Here is a 15,913-nt window from a genome sequence, read left to right as displayed (position 1 = left end):
GCCACTTGTTCTGCTAGGGCAAGGCTAAGAGGGGCCAGAATAGTAAGACAACAGCTCCCAGGCTGACTATGCAGGGTACAAGGTCTTTTTTTTAGTGTGGTTTCCATTCAATTCCAGTGAAAATCACCAACGCTGTTGACTTTTTACTGGTGAAGCCAAATTACTGTATAAAGCATTCAAATGCACACCTTTGCGTTACAGGAAACTGCAATAATGCTACTGTGGCAGGGTTCAGTCACAGCAGACCCCTTGGGATGTACACCCACTTTCTTGCTCTCTGGGGCTCCCCACCACACTGTCCTCCTGGGCCAGATCCTCTGGTATCCCCCAGCCAAGGCACAGAGTTGGGGTTATTGCTCTCGCTCCCACCCCACCTCCCTGCAAAGCAATGCAGACGCTGATTTACTTCAGCTCTGGAAAGATGCAGCTCAAGATCACAGCACCCGGGAAACCAACCCCCTAAAGGAGCAACACCCCAAATAAACCAGTCTATCTGTGTGCAAAAGATTTGCACAGAAAGAGCTCATTAGGCAAACCCCCTTTAGCGATGAAAGGGAGGTATGCACAGAGCTCTCCAGCTACTAACCATATATACTGGGTTTGATTATAAACAGAAGAGTTTTTGTTAAGCAAAAACATAGGACTTAAGTGGTTATATGTGAAAACAGACAGATCAAAATGAGTTACTGCATTAAAATAAAAGGAAAATGCCTAGCTAGTTCTGTTCCACTAAGAGTCTCATTACATGTAAGTTCTTACCCTAAACAGCTGTTCTTATATCAGGTGAAAGCATCAAGTCAGAAATGATTTTATTCTCTAGTTCTCTGTAAAGTTTGTGTTCCCCTTAGGGTGTGTCAGGCAGTTTCCAAAATAGGTTGAAGACAAAATGTAGTAGCATCCCATTGCTTAAATAGACTTCCCCATAGGACAGGAAACCTTTATTCTCCCCCACAATGGGAAAACACTGGATCAAAATGGCTTTCAGTACCAAGTGGTATAGTCACATGTCTCTCTAGCACCAATCACCTTTTAGACTTACAGGACAAACAAGGCTGCTTCCGAGTCATTAAGTGGATCACCCTGGTGTTAGGGTTGGGACAGAACTAAGGGCTGTCATTAGCACATTTAAAACTACAAACAGAATTACATTTTCTATTCCTAACTTCACATAGAAGAATGATGCGTGCACTAATACAGCATATACAGATCCAGCAAACTGTAACGTTACAACTGATAGGTTACATGTGGCACTTTGTCCAAAGCCTCTTTGAGTTACCTGTATCTGTATTCACCAGCCATTCTTCAGAAAGGCTGTGGGAGAGGTTCTCTCACAGCCACCAAAGCAGCATAGCTAGTCTCCAGGATGGGGGCTCCAAGACTGGAAACACAGGGCCAGTGACATCGGCTGTGGTTTCTGGGTTTTAGGACGGTGGGCTGAGATGAGATCTGGGGAATGAGACACCTTCTCTGGGCTGGCACAAGACTCTGCCCAGGGCATTGTTTCCTCTGATCTTTTCTAGCCATGTGCAGAGTTTTCCCATCTAGGTGCAGAATAAATTTTGTTTTGTTTTACACATGCTTTGGTGCACATAACACCTGGCTGTGCTAATCATCTGGATGGCATCTGAATCTCTCCTGATTGGCTGCAAATGCACAAAGCTTACAGGGAACAGTGATGGTGTTGGCGGGAGAAGAAAGTGAACTCTGCGGTGATGGATAGGGATGTGATCTCTGGATAGGTGCCTCCAGGTGGTAAGCTGTGATCTCTGAGACAGCCATTGCTGAGTACAGGGACACAATAGCTGTGTCTACATGTGCACGCTACTTCGAAGTAGCGGCACTAACTTCGAAATAGCGCCCGTCGCGGCTACACGCGTCGGGCGCTATTTCGAAGTTAACTTCGACGTTAGGCGGTGAGACGTCGAAGTCGCTAACCTCATGAGGGGATCGGAATAGCGCCCTACTTTGACGTTCAACGTCGAAGTAGGGACCGTGTAGACGATCCGCGTCCCGCAACGTCGAAATTGCCGGGTCCTCCATGGCGGCCATCAGCTGAGGGGTTGAGAGACGCTCTCTCTCCAGCCCCTGCGGGGCTCTATGGTCACCATGGGCAGCAGCCCTTAGCCCAGGGCTTCTGGCTGCTGCTGCGGCAGCTGGGGATCCATGCTGCATGCACAGGGTCTGCAACCAGTTGTCGGCTCTGTGGCTCTTGTGTTGTTTAGTGCAACTGTGTCTGGGAGGGGCCCTTTAAGGGAGCGGCTTGCTGTTGAGTCTGCCCTGTGACCCTGTCTGCAGCTGTGCCTGGCACCCTTATTTCGATGTGTGCTACTTTGGCGTGTAGACGTACCCTCACAGCGCCTATTTTGATGTGGTGCCGCACAACGTCGAAGTTGAACATCGACGTTGCCAGCCCTGGAGGATGTGTAGATGTTATTCATCGAAATAGCCTATTTCGATGTTGCTACATCGAAATAAGCTATTTTGATGTTGGCTTCACGTGTAGACGTAGCCAATATGGAATTCAGTTTTAGGAGCTACACTTTGGGAACAATATATTTTTACCTCTTTGGCCACCTCCAGTCTATCATTTATGTCCCCTGCCCAACCCCTTCCCCAGGAGGATAGCACTGATTGTTTAAAGAAAGGGCTCCAGAGTAGTGTTTCCTCTAAGCTCAGGGTGTGGGCAGCCACCCAGAAGAGATTCAGATGCTGTCTAGCTAATTAGCAGAGCACCCACAAGGCCCACAGCGGACAACATGTGTTTCTCTTGTTTGTGCACATCTGCACATGCCTCAGTGCATGTAACAAAATTTATTCCACACATGAATGGAAAAAAAATTAGAGGGATCACTTCTCCAGAGGTGATCTTGGCAATGACAAGCCAGTAAGCCTAACAATCAGTCCTGTAGAACCTTAAAGACTAATAAAAGTATGTATTAGGTAATGAGCTTTCAGGGGTAAGGCCCACTTCTTCAAATTCCATTGGGCCTAACTTCCTTTTTAACCAATTTGCCTGCTACTATCAAAGATTAAGATGATCAGAGACACAGATGAACACAGTTTGTTGGGGGAGAGTCAAAGTGGCTTTTGTAAAGCGAAATCACGCCTCACCAATCTATTAGAGTTCCTTAAGAGTATCAACACACAGGTGGGCAAAGATGGCAAGATCCCTCCCAAAGGCTCTTAAAGTGAGCTGGCATGGGATAAGAGGGGAGGTTCACTCATAGATCAGTCACTGGTTGAAGGTAAGAAACAAAGGAAAGAAGGAATAAATGGTCTGTTTTCACAGGGGATGGAGGGAAAGAGCGGGGTCCCTCATATATCTTTTCCTGGACCTCGGCAGGTAAACAGATTCATAAGTGATCTAGAAAAGGGGGTGAGTCATGGGGTGATCACATTTGCAGGTGACACAAAACTACTCAAGATAGTTGTCCAAAAGTGACTGTAAAGAATTACAAAAGGGTCTCACAAAACGGAATGACCAGGCAACAAAATGGCAGATGAAAAATGTTAAGTGCAAAGTAATTACACATTGAAAAACAGAATTCTAACTACACGTGCAAAATGATGGGGTCTAAATTAGCCATGACTACTCAAGAAAGAGCTCTTGGAGTCACTGTGGATTGTTCTCTGAAATCATCTGCTCAGTGAGCAGCAGCAGTCCTAAAAGCAAACAGAATGTTAGAACCCACTAGGAAAGGGATAGACAGAAAATATTACAACGCCACTACATAAATCCACGGTACAACTGCACCTGGCGTACTGCATATAGCGCCAATCACCCCATCTCATAAATGACATTATAATTGGAAAAGATACAAAGAAGGGCAAAAAAATGACTAAATAGTTTCCATAAAAGGAGAGATTAAAAATCGGGACTGTTCAGTGTGGGAAAAAAGCTGACTGAGGAGATCATGATGGAGGTCTATAGAATCTTGCCTTGCGTGGAGAAAGTGAACAGGAAGTTTTATTTGCCCTTTGAATAACACAAGAACCAGGTTACAGAGAGGTCTCTGGAGTAACCCAGTGAAATTAACAGGCAGCAGGTTTAAAACAAACAAAAGGAAATATTTCTTCCCACAACGCACAGCCAAGCTGGGTTCAAAACAGAATTAGATAAGGTCATGAGGGATAGGTACATCATGGCTGCTAATCAGGATGGTCGGGGTGCAATCTCATTTTCTGGGTGTCCTTAAATAAACTTCCAACTGCCAGAAGCTGGGATAGGATGACAGGGGATGGGTGACTTAAAATTGCTTTGTTCTGTTCATTCCCTCTGAAGCATCAGTCAGAAAACAGGAGACTGGGTTAAACAGACCACTAGTCCGAGCCAGTATGGTCTAATCCTGGTCTAAATAGCCAGCTCTGGGTGTTGCACTTGGCTTGATTGCAAGGGGCTAACAGCAAAGCTACAGGATCAGCCAAGAATGGGCTGTTAAAACCACTGGGTTGGCCAAATTTTCAGCACTAGACTCCTGATGTAGGACAAGAATTAACATCATAAAGGAAATTTCCAATGTTTTGAGAAGAGGTAAAGAACCCTGCTCGGGGAAGGTCCCTCCCAGTGTTTCTCCTGTGGATTGACTGAAAGGTTTTCTTTCACGGTACAAGTTGGCCCCAATAACACAGCAGCTTGTTTATGAATTCGTTCCCAGTTCTAGCTTCCATTATGCTGCCAGCTTTTAGCTGTTCTGTGGATCTGTTCCATGGGATCATCTCTCAGTGCAGTTGGATCATCCAGGAGGATAGCTAGGAAACTCCTCGCTCAGCTACCCTCTGCTCAGTGCAGTTCCCACCAGAGGATGGTGGGTGCTCTTGGGGTCAGAGAGTTCTATATTCTTTTACCACGTTGGGCCGCCTGATCATTTTCTAAAGGGGAGACTCACAAACTTCCAACTCAAGCCTCATGGAACCAAAGGTTTCTGACATTATAGCAACCTGCAAATCTGTATTTGTTCTGAATCCCTGCTCCCTTGCTCTACACATCGGGTGACCATCTGTCCTGTATTGGGTGGGACGGTCCTGTATTTGGGATGCCAAAAAGGTGTCCCAACTTTTTTTTTAAAAGGCACAGATTGTCCCGTATTTGCTTCACCAGCTTTGGAGAAGCAGAGGGAGCATGGGCAGCTGATGCTTCCCGAGGGCCACCAGGGAGGCTGCCAGCTGCAGTTTCCCCAGGGCTTCCAGGGAGGCTGGCAGCTGTAGTTTCTCCAGGGCTCCTGGGGAGCCCCGGAGGCTGCGGCTTCCCTGGGAATGCCAGTGGCTGCCACTTTCCTGGGGCTCAGCTGCCACCTCCTTCTTGGTTTGCCAGGGACTGGGGGAGCTGCCCCTCCTCCCATATCTCCCTGTCCCGTATTTGGGACAGGGAGATATGGCCACCACATCTACACAGGCAGTGAAGCTGCCAAATCTCCCAGCTAGGGCCACGCTCCTTGGCTCCAGTGGTAGAAGCAGATTTGCATAGCTCTAGAACAATGGTTCTTAACCTGAGGTGCACGTACCCCCTGGGGGGGGTGATGCTTTTTCTGGGGGTGCAAGACATGCCAGATTATTTTAGAAGGTAAATCATCAAAAACACAAATTAAGCACAAGCGCGCAAGTACAGCTACTTTGTTTCATTAAACCTATGTATTTATTAACATTATACATTTTTAACGATTACAGTCACATACAAACAAAAAAAATTATTTTCAAGTTTTTAAGCTAATTGTTGTGAAATTATCTCGCCACAAAAGACAGCGTACCACCACGTTGCGGGGTATTTCTTGACACATGCATAGATGATGTGGCAGTGCAGCAGCTTCGTTTGAATGCAGTTAGCCGCTAACTGTTAGCGCATCAGTTACAGTTTACTTCCACAGCAAAACTCCGCAACATTGCTAGGTAGTACTTGTGTATTTTTGTATGCCTAGTGTACTATTATTTATGGTGCATAATAACGTAAAACTATTTTATATATATTTAATATGCACTTCAAAGTGTATCGGCCCCCTCCACCTCCATTTTTGATTTTTCATAAGGGCTGCGAGAACATATTTTGAGAACCCAAAGAGCGCAGGCTGCAGTGAAGGTTAAGAACCACTGCTCTGGAGGGTCAATTTCTGGGGGGATAGAGTTCCCTCTAATTTTTTCTATCCCTGTCCCAAGACGTGCGGACCTGCGCCACCATAAATCCATACGCTGCCAGCTGTGGGTGCTCTTGTAATCAGCGGGGCTGCACCTGAATCTCTCCTGGGCCGCTGCCCGAAGTCTCCACTTACAGGAGCACTGATGGTGAGGACCAGGATGGCAGCCATTACATCACTAAGCCTTTGCTGAATGCAGTGTGAGTAGCAAGCAAGTGACTGTAGCACTCTGGGCCTGCACTGAGTTAGGGTTTGGGTGCAAGGGATGAAAGTCATCATTTCACCAGCACATGCTCCCAAGGGCAACAATCGTCAGCCGATGTGTGACGTGCTGGACAGTAAGAAGGTAAAAGCAGCTGGCTGGGACTGCTGCCAGGGCCAGTCAGGTGCGTCAAGGAACCCAGATCAAGCTAATCTGCTTATTTCAAGTGTTAATAAACCCTCTGTTAGGTACGGCCGACTGGCTGAGGTGCCTAGCTGGGTGGGATCTCTCCTGGAGACACCCCGAAGCAGGAAGAGTAGAACGGTCTTTCCCAAATGGTGCTGTGGAACCCAGGGTTCTGCAAAGTGAAAATAAGGCTCCGCGAGAAAATTCTATTCCAACAGCTGACTCCTCGGCAGCTCCCCGCCCTGCCGCCGCTGAAACAGTAGAACTAAATTGAATTGGTTTAATGGCCAGCAGGAGGGATCCGGCCGCTAAACCAACTGAATTTATTTCCATTATTTCAGTGGCCGCACTGCAGTGAGCCACAGAGAGCCTCTTACTCGCCTTTCTACCTGAGCAGCCACACCCCTGGTAGGCATGGCTCAGCTCACCCCCACCAGCAGAACACCTCCACGTGAGCCTTCCTTCCACCAGATGCACCTGGCCACCCAGCATAGGCTTCCCAGTCAGTCCTGCAAATGGGTTAGTCCTGGGGGCTGGTTTGAGGCTGAGATGGGTTGATATTGGGGATGGGGAGGTGGTTTGGGGCTGAGAGGGGTTAAGCCTGGAGATGGGGGGTGGGTTTGGAGGCCAAAGAGGGGTAGAGCCTGGGAACGGGGGTCTGCAAAATTTTTTTGAGTTTAAAAGGGTTCCGTGGCCAAATAAAATTGGGAAACCGTGGAACAGAAGTTTTGAATCAGGGTATGTGGCTGTCTCAGGGACCCTCTACACCAAGCACACCATACTATCTTCCGACTGTAATGCACACATCTCATACAGCTGGAAGGGACTTCAGGAGGTTATTGAGTCCTGCCCCCTGTCCTCTTGGCAGGACGCAGAACCCTCTCAGACAGATGGTTTTTCCTTTGTAAGGTTATTTGCCTCAGACCCCTAAATGGTCTCCTCAAGGATTGAGCTCATAAGCCTGGGTTTAGACGGCTAATGCTCAAACCACTGAGCTACCCCTCCCACTGATCACACGCAGATCCTCTAGATGATCTGCAGTATTGCTGTACAGGTTTTTTTCTCTATCACATCCAGCTGACACGGCTGTAAAGCAAGATTTGCAAAGCCCTAATAAATCCAAGAGGTTTCATTTGTTTTGTCAGAGTCCATTTGTATCACAGTTTGGCCTCTGAGTCCCATCTGGAGGACAATTATCTGCATCACTGAGAAGTTCTGAAAGCGTAATTCCCCACACAGTGCTGAAGAAACAGGAGTCACCAGCATTTGTCACAAGCTATGATCTCTTTCAACCATTGTCTGCTCACATGGGAGGGAGGGGCTAGAACTAACCACAGCCAACAACCCATAAGCCAGGCACCTAGCTGCATGCTGATCATGCTGGCTGTGTCCTGTGTCTCTTGCTCCCCACCCGCATCTGCGGCAGGGACCCCAATGGGATGAAGCAGCCAACGTAGGCTTAAAATGCTGCATCTCTGAGAGATAGGAGAGGAACTTTTACCGGTCAATGGCTGAGATGTGTCAGTGCTCACTCTGGTCCCTGAGCAATGTTCCATCCATGCACAGACTTTTTCCATCCATGTGTGGAATAAATTTTTATGTGCACTGTGGATACTCTGCTAATCAGCTGGGTGGCGTTTGAATCTCTCCTGTGCAGCTGCACAAGAGCAAACTTAGATGAAACACTGCCCCTGGGTCCCTCAACAGCAATCTGCCACTTACAGCGCAGAGGGATCGGTTTGGAAGTCCCCTTTGTGCTTGAGTGTGTTCTGACCTGTGTTCCTGCTTGCAGCCACAATGCAAATAACGTAAGCTGACCCTGGCCTGATCAACCATAGGTTGTCTTAGGGACGTCTGTCACCAGAATGTCTGGGCACCATCCATGTGACATCAGAAGCAACAGCAATGTGTCTAAAGGAATTCTTGGAGCCCTGGCGCATTCTTGAAAAGTCTCCAGGGTAAGGCAGGTGTTAACACAGCTGATCTGACAAAATTCTGCCCTTGGTAAGAACCTTCCGCCCAGCTAAAAATCCTCATCAGCCTCCCTGGAGCTGTCCCGGGGCACTTCCATTGCACACCAACAGCAGAAAGATCCTTGGGGAAGAGGCATGTATGTGACTGTGTTAATACTGTGCTTCTGTATAATACATGCTGGGTCTGTTTATCTAGGGAGTAGCAGAGAGACAATTCTAGAGCCTGAGGGACCCAGCTGAGACTTGTGTTCTCTCCAATGCACAGGCCCAGCACAGCTGAAGGACAGGAGGTTCCCCTGCTGCAAGGAAATGTGTGAAATGAGTCCTCGCTGGAATAGGGTCGTGTGCAAACCAGGCCTAACCCACAGCCAGAGAAGTCAGTGGGTTCTTGTGCTGTGTGCTCACTGAAGCTTGTTACACATGTGATTTGGGGATTGTGACTCGTATGTAGCTCAATGCATTGACCCTTTCCCGTCTCAGGCAGACACAAGAACTAACCAGCCCCTCTCCAGCAGCGTCAAGGGGCCTGGTGGTAAAGAAGCCCCACAATCACTGTGATTATACATAAGCAGAACATCCTGGATCTAGCTCCGCGCAGGACACAGCCTATCCTCTGGCAGGGAATTCAATTCAATGTTCCACCTCATTTTTTCCATCCAGATGTGGAATAGAATTTTTCTGTGCACCGAGGGACGTGCAGAGGTGCAGCACTGGTGGAAACACAGGCCGCCGGCTGTGGGCGCTCTGCTGATCTGAATCTCTCCTGGGCACGCAGCTTACGGGGAACCCTGCTCCCAAATCCCACTAGGGGTCTGCGCACACCTCCTTCTGTAGCACTGAAGTTAGCAAGCATGGCTGAGAGCAGCGAGCACCGGCCTGGCTGGGTGAACCCTCTGCTTCTCATTATCAAGATTGTCCTTCTCTGAGCCGTGCCCAGACTCTGGGCAGCCAATCAGCAGCAAGCCCCCAGATGCTGCTCTCCCCGCTGATGAAGCTGGCTGCGGCTCAGGACCGGCTGTTTGCTTTGTGCTTTGTGTAAACATTCCCCTGCTGCAGCTCCCCCAGATGCGGCCTGGCCAAAGGAGGCCGCCTGTGCAGGACAATCCCGCAGGGATCCCCGCTCGCTCCCGATGGCGTGGCTCCATGCCAACAAAGCAATTAGCTCCTGGGCACCACAGGGGAGGGACTAAGGCACCCAGAGCTGAGCTTCATTGCGTGAGTCCCTCCCTGGGAGCAGAGCGTGGCAAGGAGCAACAAGCCTGGGTGCTGCCCCCTGCAGGACGGAGCAGGGTCCGCTGTGTGCAGGGAGCCCCCAGAGGGAATGAGGTCTCCAGTGCTATGGCTGGTGTCTCTGTGCCTCTCTGCTGGGTCCCACCTCTGGGGGAGCAGCTAAACGCTCATTGTAATTAATTTAAAATGGCTGCTCCTTAACGGGCGCGGGAGGGGCTAAGCAGCACTCGCAGCATCACAGCCCCGCCCACTGCACCCGGGACCCTGGTGGAATCGCCCAAATGGAAGCACAGCCAGGACGGGCAGCTGGTCTGGGAGGGGCTCGTTGCGGGTACGGGCGGTGACGTGATGTGCCCGCGTGCGACATGGTACCAAGCCCCTAAAGTAACTGGAGTTGGGCGCATAGCTGCTCCTACGGAGGCCTTCAGCCTGGCTCAGAGAGGGGACTGGCACGATTGCCTTTGGGTGCAGCTCTCAGAGCCCTTTGCTCAGGTGGGGGAGCGGCATTACTACACTTACGGTCCCAATGGGGAAACTGAGGATCAGAGCGGTACCGTGACTTGCCCCAGAGCACATTGAGAGCCAAGCGGCAAGGCCGTGACTAGAACCCAGACTCCAGGCTCAAGCTGCTCCCTTAATTGGTCTCCTTCCCTGGGACTATTAGCATGGGGCTGGGAATAGGTCACGGATCCAGAAGTGGCCCTGGACCCAGAGCTCCTCTCCCGCCCAAAGCCATCACCCCTGCTCAGGGCAAAGGCGCATCCGCACAGCCCAGCCCGGTGAGACAAACACAGAGCTCTCAGGCCAGCACCATTCACCCGTGTCTCCACACAGCGCCTCCTGGCTCGCTGCCTTATCCCATCCACCAGCTCAGTCCGGCCTTGACTCCTGCATGTCTCCCTGCTTCTGCACTGGCCTCTTCCAGCAAGTCTGCCAGCCTCCTCCCGCCACGCTGCTTGTCCCTCCAGCCCATCCACAGCTCCTCCGGCCTTCCCCATTCAGCCCCAGCCTCGTCCCCTCCAGGCCTCTGCCCTTACCTCCACCCGTGGCCCTCCACCCCTCCATGCTAGCCCCTGGTGCTTGGAAATCACCCCTCACTAAGCCACTCGCCGGACAGCACATGCTTCGCCCACCAGCCCCAGCTGTAGGACCACCCTGCTAATACTAGTCATCAAGGATCCAAGGAGCTGCCTGGATATGGCAGTCCAAGAGCTGGTCCGCCGGCACACGCCAGCCCGGGGCAGCGGGGGGGAGCAGCCGTGTGTGTGGTTTGTGCCAGAGTCACACCCTGCTGCAAGAAGCTTTGCAGCGTCAGCAGAGAGGGCAGCATGGATCCAGAGAAAGCAGCCTGGCCTGGGCGCATATGGCCTCCTGGCTAATTTGATTTCCCTGCACACAAGCTTCCCTTCTCAAACGGGCCCACTTGTCAGTAGCACTTGGAAGGAGAGAGATGTATAAACACATGCGATCGTTAAAGTCCCATAAAACCAGCCATGTGATCACCCCAGGAGGTGCCAGCAGGCCTGTGCCCAGCTCTGCAGAGCCAGTGTTGGGAATGAGGTCACCTAGGCACGCGCCCAGTGCTCAGTTCACCTGCTCTCTGCTCCACAGGGCAAGGAAAGAGAAGGTGCCTCCTGCAGCACAGTGCCATGGGCAGGGGTGGGTGAGCTGCAGCCCTACGCAGGGCAAGGGTTCCCTGACTCAGGTCCAGGGGTCACAGGCATGAGCAGCCAAGAACCCCAGACTGGGATCAGGGCTCCACTGTGCAGCCCAGACAAGTCCTACCCCAGAGCACTGACATTAAGAACACTAAGCCTGTGTCTACACTAGCCAAAAACTTCGAAATGGCCATGCAAATGGCCATTTCGAAGTTTACTAACGAAGCACTGAAATACATATTCAGCGCCTCATTAGCATGCGGGCGGCCGTGGCACTTTGAAATTGACGCGGCTCACCGCCGTGCGGCTCATCCAGAGGGGGCTCCTTTTCGAAAGGACCCCGCCTACTTCGAAGTCTCCTTATTCCCATCTGCTCATAGGAATAAGGGGACTTCGAAGTAGCCAGGGTCCTTTTGTAAAGGAGCCCCGTCTGGACGAGCCGCGCGGCGGTGAGCCGCGTCAATTGCGACGTGCCGCAGCCGCCCGCATGCTAATGAGGTGCTGAATATGTATTTCAGCGCTTCATTAGTAAACTTCGAAATGACCATTTCGAAGTTTTTGGCTAGTTTAGACACAGCCAAGGAGAGCCATTCTGGGTCAGACCAAAGGTCCATCTAGCCCAAAGCTCTGTCTTTTGCCAGTGACCAAAGCCAGGTGACCCAGAGTGGATGAACAGAACAGGTAATCACTGAGTGACCCACCTCCTGTTTCCTGTTCCCAGCTTCTGGCAAACACACTAGGGACACAACCCTACCCATTCTAGCTAATAGCCACTGATGGACATTCTTCTATGCACGTACCCAAGCTCTTTAAAACCCTGGCATAGTCTCGGCCTTCACACCATCCTCCGGCAAGAGTTTCACAGCTGGACTGTGCATTTTGCAAAGAAATACTTCCTCGGGTTTGTGTTAAACCAGCCGCCTATTAATGTCATTTGCTGACCCCTAGTACTTGTGGGATGAGGAGAAAACAACATTTATGTTCTCTGCACCTCTCCTAATTGTATAGACCTCTATCTTACCCCCCACCTAGTCCTCTCTTCTCCAAGCTGAAAAGTCCAATCTTATTCATCTCTCCTCCCACGGAAGCTGTTCCTGCCCCCAAATCCTTTGCATTGCCCTTTCCTGAACCTTTTCCAGGGCCAATGCACCTTTTCGGAGAGAGGTGATCACGTCTGCGTGCAGGATTCTGAATGTGGGCAGGCCATCTGTTCATCTACAGCAGGGGTCAGCAACCAAAATAGAAAGAAGAGCCATTTTTTCCCAATTCGGTAAAAACCTCAATGACTCCAGAGCCGCAATGCCTGTGACTATGAGATGGTCCTTAACAAACAACGCCAAACACCGTATTTTTTGTAACCCCAATTTTAAGACCGGCGCACACAATGATTTGTAATGCAACACATTATTATTGGAGGATTTTCACAAACTTTCCATATATGCTAACTTCCTCACACGTCACATGTGTGTGTTTGTACCACTGTCTTCCCGACTTTCTCTCCCAAGCCCTCTCTCTGCCTGGAGGACGCTAGGGGCCGTAGTCCAATGTTTTGAGATCACATCCTTTGCTATTTAGACATCACTTGTTCATTTTTGGGCTTTTAGACATTTACTGAAAATAGCCAGGAGGGTTTGGTTTTCTATTTTACTTTGCCATCACGGTGTCAGGAGCCACAAAAGTGCCCTTAAAGAGCCACATGTGGCTGTGAAGCCACAGGCTGCAGCCCCCGATCTAGAGGCAGTCTGATGTTTTCTCTTCTGCTCTGGCCCTTTCTTAATGACTCCCAACCTTTGTTTGTTTTTTTTTGACTGTCACTGCAAATTGAGCAGCTGCTTTCAGAGAACCATTTGCAAAGACTCCAAGATCTGTTCCTGGAGTGGTGACAGCTAAGTCAGATCCTATCCGTTTGTATGTAGAGTTGGGATTATGTTTTCCAATGGGCATTATTTCACTTTTACCAATATTGAATTTGTTGCCCAGTCATGCAGTTTTGAGGGCTCTTTGTAACTCTTTGCAGTCTGCTTTGGCCTGAACTATCTTGAGTAGTTCTGTACCATCTGCAAATTTTACCACCTCACTGTTTATGCCTTTTTCCAGATCACTTATGAGTCTGTTGAATGGGGCAGGTCCTAGTACAGATCCATAAGGGACACCATTAATGACCTCTCTCCATTCTGCAAAACTGATAACTTATTCCTACCCTTTGTTTCTTGTGTTTTAACCAGTTACTGATCCATGAGAAGGGCCTTCCCTCTTATCCCATGACGGTTTACTTCATGTAAGAACTTTTGTCGAGTTCCATAAAATGAGCCATGCGACTACCTCAGGGACTTATCAACCCCGTTCACATAGTTGTTGACCTCAAAGAAGTCTAGTAGGGGAGTGAAGCATATTTCCTTTTACAAAGACCATGCTGACTCTCTTCAACAAATTAGGCTTGTCTGTGTCATTTGATGCAAAGGACACACCTCAAGCATCTGTTTATGAATGTCCGTAGCTTGTGATTTGAGACTTTTTAGTACACCAGGTCTCCCACCGATACAAGAGCACATTCTTCACATTTGCGTTGAAGATCCTCAGTTTCATCTTTGTACATATTATTTTGTGAACTCCACGTGGGACAAAGAGTCTTGAATGCAGCTGTTGTTTTCCCTATCCTGGCATGGATAGCTTTGTCTGTTCCTCCATCTCTACCCCTAATAATCGCCAGGACAAGAAACATTTGACATTCAAATCAAGAGAAGAAAGTGGGGATGGCTAGGCCACACGCTCAGAAAACCATCATCCAGCATAGCCCACCAAACTCTCAAGTGGAATCCGCAAGGAAAACAGAAAAGAGGAGGACCTCAGACAATGTGGAGAAGATCTACTGAGATTGAAGGACAACTGGGGTACACCTGGGATCAGCTAGAAGTTTTGTGCTGAGACAGAGTGAAGTGGAGAAAAGTTGTAGATGACCTACGCGCCACTCGGCGTACAAGGGGTTAAGTAGTAGTAGTGTGTCTGCCACTTCTGTTCTTTACTATCTGCGTGTTAGACAAATGAGGAAGGCAGCAGTCAAACCACAAATATGTACTGCTGAGATTTGACCTCCCTACTGTATACACTGCAATCCCCGCCCCCGGGAGGAGGGCACCTAAATACCAGTGAGCAGCTGGGCTGCCATCTTTTTGTGCCTCAATTTCCCATCTGTAAAATGGGGATAACGGTCCCTTTCTTAAGCCATCCTCTGTCTTGCCTCCTGCTCTGTGCAGCACCAGAGCCTAGGACAAGGGGGCTCTGGTGGTGGCTGGGACCTCCATCAGCTACCGTAACGCTAGTAACAGAACGGTCTTCATCTGGCAGTGCTGGGACATCCCTGGGCAGGGTCAGCAGGCAATTGCTCTTGGGAGAGCCTTGCCTTGCCTGCTTCCCTTTCCAGTCCCAGGGGAACACTGGAACACGTCCCTGGAGCCTGTCATAGACTCAGTGTGAGTCGGGGGTGGGTGGCGTGTTGAGTCATGCCCTTGTTTACCTGGACAAGTCAGTGGCTGATCTGACACACAAAGGTGAGACTGGCTTGCCCAGTCCCTGAGCCAGCTGCACCTCACACACCATCGCCCACCACTAGTGCAAAAGGAGCAGAGAGGGGGCACCCCGGACGCCCTTGGATAACTGCTGTACATGTTCCCAGTGCGTTGCAGGGACCACCATGGGTGAGTCACGAGCTGTTGAAATTTAGATCAGGCTGTCTGCAGCTGGCAGGGCCGGCCTGCTCTGCTCTGCTCTCTGGAGAAGAGGGAGCAGGCAGAGAGACATGCTCTACGTCTGGAGTCAGGGGAAGCGGGGAAGAAACCAGAGCTTGTTTCCATCCTAACAGCTTTAAGGACAGTGCTGCCACAGCTCACTTTGCATGACAAGATCATTGGCCTGTGCAGGATGAAAGGCTCTTCCTGAGCTGCCAGCTTGACATGGCTCTGCCCTGAGAGCAGAGGGTTAATGTCTGCTGCCAGCCTGGCCCTCAAGCAGCCTTCCCCTGGCCTCTGAGCTGTGCTGTGCCTCTGGTTGAGGTGCTGGAGGGACGGAGCCCCTCCACTGGCTGGCTGTGGACCCGCTGCTCTCTGCTGGCAGCAGTGGCCGGTGGGAGGGTGCAGAGCTGGCCAGGAAGTCTGCAAAGCCAGCTCCCCGCTGAGACCTGCTTCACTGAGGTATTTGCCGAGAGGGACCGAGCGAGGCCTTGGCTGCGCAGGGGGGCAGGCACCCCACAGTGCCACACTGTACTCTCTGCTAGGACAGCCGGAGCTGGTGCCCAGCTGGCAAAGGCTATGGAGTACGCTGGTGGGCAAGCCCTAGAGCGGGCAGTGCCCCAGAGCTGTCACGCTGCAGGTCATATGGTGGGTCCAGCAATGGTGCGTGGAGAAGGAATTACAGGCCCAGATTAAGGGAGTTCCTAGGAGTCTTTCCCTTGAGTTCAGGAGGTATTGCCTCTCTGCCGAATGCACAAGCCATGCCCCATGGGATGGCTCAAGAACCCCCCGCAGAAAGGATCTCCCTCCCCAT

At 50.4% G+C, this 15,913-nt stretch overlaps 1 protein-coding gene across 1 annotated transcript in view; it reads right to left on the bottom strand.

Annotated features, from left to right (window-relative positions):
- Window positions 1-15,913, bottom strand: part of ARRB1 (arrestin beta 1) — a 192,095-nt gene that overhangs the window by 55,430 nt on the left and 120,752 nt on the right. The gene's annotated exons all lie outside the window — the stretch shown is intronic.

The sequence above is a fragment of the Carettochelys insculpta genome, chromosome 1, assembly GCF_033958435.1.
Source record: "Carettochelys insculpta isolate YL-2023 chromosome 1, ASM3395843v1, whole genome shotgun sequence".
Classification (NCBI taxonomy): Eukaryota; Metazoa; Chordata; order Testudines; family Carettochelyidae; genus Carettochelys; species Carettochelys insculpta.
Note: the sequence above shows the minus strand (reverse complement) of the source record. Positions and strands in the feature narration are given on the sequence as shown.